Source organism: Lipotes vexillifer, unplaced genomic scaffold (genome assembly GCF_000442215.2).
Source record: "Lipotes vexillifer unplaced genomic scaffold, Lipotes_vexillifer_v1.1 scaffold935, whole genome shotgun sequence".
Lineage (NCBI taxonomy): Eukaryota > Metazoa > Chordata > Mammalia > Artiodactyla > Lipotidae > Lipotes > Lipotes vexillifer.
This window is the reverse complement of record NW_006777895.1, coordinates 3,075,677-3,078,960: the sequence shown is the minus strand read 5'-3', so window position 1 is coordinate 3,078,960 and position 3,284 is coordinate 3,075,677. Positions and strand designations below refer to the sequence as shown.

General features: G+C 36.8%; 1 pseudogene; it reads left to right on the top strand.

Annotated features, from left to right (window-relative positions):
* Positions 1-592: 592 nt before the first annotated feature.
* LOC103086334 (40S ribosomal protein S6 pseudogene) lies at positions 593-1,117 on the top strand (annotated as a pseudogene).
* The last annotated feature ends 2,167 nt before the right edge of the window (positions 1,118-3,284 follow it).

Below are 3,284 nucleotides of genomic sequence, written 5' to 3'. Positions count from 1 at the left end.
GACAAGCAAAAGCTGAAGGAGTTCATCACTACCAGACCAGACTTACGAGGAATGTTAAAGGGACTTCTTCATGCTGAAATGAAAGGACACTATTTAGTAACAGGAAAACATACAGAAGCATAAATCTCACTAGCAAATGTAAATACAGGAGGTCCATGACTCGACTTAATGATTTTTCGATTTTATGATGGTGCAAAAGTGGTGTGCGTTCAGTAGAAACCATACGGTACTTCAAATTCTGACCTTTTCCTGGGCTACCGATATATGGTACGATACTCTCTTATCAGCCACATGATCACAAGGGTAAACAACTGACACACTTAAAACTGTTCTGTACCCATACAGTCATTCTGTTTTTTACTTTCAGTATTCCACAAATTACATGAGATATTCAACACTTTATTATAACATAGGCTTTGTGTTAGATGATTTTGCCCAACTGTAGGCTAATGTAAGTGTTGTGAGCACATTTAAGGTAGGCTAGGCTAAGCTATGATTTTCAGCAGGTTATGTGTTTTAAACGCATTTTCAAATTACAATATTTTCAACTTACGATGGATTTATCAGAATGTAACCCCATCATACATTGACCCATGGCCATGTCGGCCTGCTACTAAGAGGCATTCCTATTACAGATCAAGGAGGACTGGAGAAAGAAAGCACAGATCTGTACAGGGTTGCACTGCAGTTGTCAATCTGAGTGTTCTCAATTTGGTCATCATAAAAAAATAGGGAGAAGGATATTCCTGGACTCATTAATACTACCGTACCTTGTCACCTGGGGCCCAAAAGAGTTGGTGGAATCCAGAAACTTTTCAGTCTCTCTAAAGAGGATAGCGTTTGCCCATATGTTGAGAGAAAGCCCTTAAACAAAGAAGGTGAGAAACCTGGGACCAAAGCACCCAAGATTCAGTGTCTTGTTACTCCACATGTTGTGCAACACACACATTGGTGTATTGCTCTGAAGAAACACTGTACTAAGGAAAATAAGAAAGAGGCTGCAGAATATGCTATGCCTTTGGCCAAGAGAAAGAAGGAAGCCAAAGCAAAACGCCAGGAACAGACTGCCAAGAGATGGAGGCTGATGTCTCTGAGAGTTCTGACCTTTAAGTCTTGAGTCCAGTCAAAAATGCAATGTTCTAAGAGTAATGAATAAATAAGATCAGACATCAGAAGAAAATTGTATGGAACCACAAAAGACCCTGAATAGCCATAGCAATTTTGAAAAAGAAAAAGCTGGAGGCATCACTCTTCCTGATTTCAAACTATATTTCAAAGCTACAGTAATCAAAACCCTATGGTTTGGCATCAAAACAGACAATAAATAGATCAATGGAACAGAATATAGAGCACAGAAACAAACTCATGCACATATGGTCAATTAATTTATGACAAAGGAGCCAAGAATACACAGTGGGAAAAGGATGGGTGGGAAAACTGGACAGCCGCATGCAAAAGAATAAAACTGGACAACTATGCTACACCACACATAAAAATCAACTAAAAATGGATTAAAGACTTGAACTTAAGACCTGAAACCATAAAACTCCTAGAAGGGAACAAAGGTAAGCCCCTTGACACCAGTCTTGGCAATGATTTTTTAGATTTGACCGTAAAAACACAGGCAACAAAAACAAAAACAAACAAGTAGGACTACATCAAACTAAAAAGCTTCTGCACAGCAAAAGAAACCATCAACAAAATGAAAAGGCAACCTACAGAATGGGAGAAAATATTTGCAAATCTTATATTTGATAAGGGGTTAATATTTTAAAACTATAAAGAACTCATTCAACTCAATAGCAAAATTCAAACAATATGATTTAAAAATGGGCAGAGGAACTGAATATTTTTCCAAACAAGATATACAATGGCCAACAGGTACATGGAAAAGTGCTTAACATCACTAATCATCAGGGAAATGCAAATCAAAACGACAGTGAGATACCCCAATACATCTGTTAGAATGGTAATCATCAAAAAGACAAAGGATATCAAGTGTTGGTAAGGATGTAGAGAAAAGGGAACACTGCACACTGTTGGTGGGAATGTAAATTGTTGCAGCCACTATGGAAACCAGTATGGAAGTTCCTCAAAAAATTTAAAAAAGAACTACCATATGATTCAGCAATCCCACTTCTAGGTATATATCCAAAGGAAATGCAAACAGGATATTGAACAGATATCTGCACTCCCATGTTCATTGCTACATTATTCACAATAGCCAAGGTATGGAACCTAAGTGTCCATCAATGGATGAAGGAATAAAGAAGGTGTAGTATATACATACAGTGGAATATTATTCAGCCATGAGAAAGAAGGAAACCCTGCCATTTGCAACATGGTTGGACCTTGAGAGCATTGTGCTAAATGAAATAAGCCAGACAGAGAAAGACAAATACTGCATAGTATCACTTATATGTGGAACCTGGAAAAAAAAAAAAAAAGTCAAACACATAGAAACAGAAAGAGTGGTTGCCAGGGCCTCAGTGAGGGGCGGGATGGGAAGTGGGGAGAGGTTCATAAAAGGGTACAAAAACTTTAAAGCTGAATAAGGTCTGAGGAGCTAATGTAAAACATGGTGAAATGGTGGCTATTGTTGATAACACTATATTCTATTGTATAACTGAAATTAGCGGAGTATAACACTTAAATGTTCTTATCAAAAAAAGAAAAAGAAAAAATGTGTGAGGTGATTGATGTGTTAGTTAACTAGATGGGAAGTATTCTTCCACAATATATACATATATCAAATCATCACAATGTACACTTTAAATAGTTTTATATACCTCAATGAAGCTAAATTTTCAAAATTTTAATTAAAAAAATTTAACACATTGAAAGCTTCTAAGAATTTTATTCTGTTTATTCTCCCTCAAGTCCATTTCTCCTCTATTTCAGGTAATTCATTACATTTCACTCAAGCAGGACCTTTTTCAGTAGCTTTGACTTCTCCTCCCCACATATGATTAATTACCAAATGCTGTCCACTCTACTCCAAAGGTCCCAGAATCCCTTTCCATTTCTACTGCTCAGACTCCAGTTCAGACTTTCACATTTGGCCTGGACTGTAATACCCTCCTAATTGGTTCCTCATCCTAATGATAAAACAGAACTGTAATTCGGTGAATACATTTTGAGTACTTACACACCAAGTGTTGCTTTATATAAGAAAACAAGGTAGCTTTATTAGCCATATTTCAGAGATAGAAAAACCAAGCATTAAAAATATTCATAAAACTGGCCCAAAGTCTCAAAGCTAGTGAGTGTTAAGGTTAAACCCA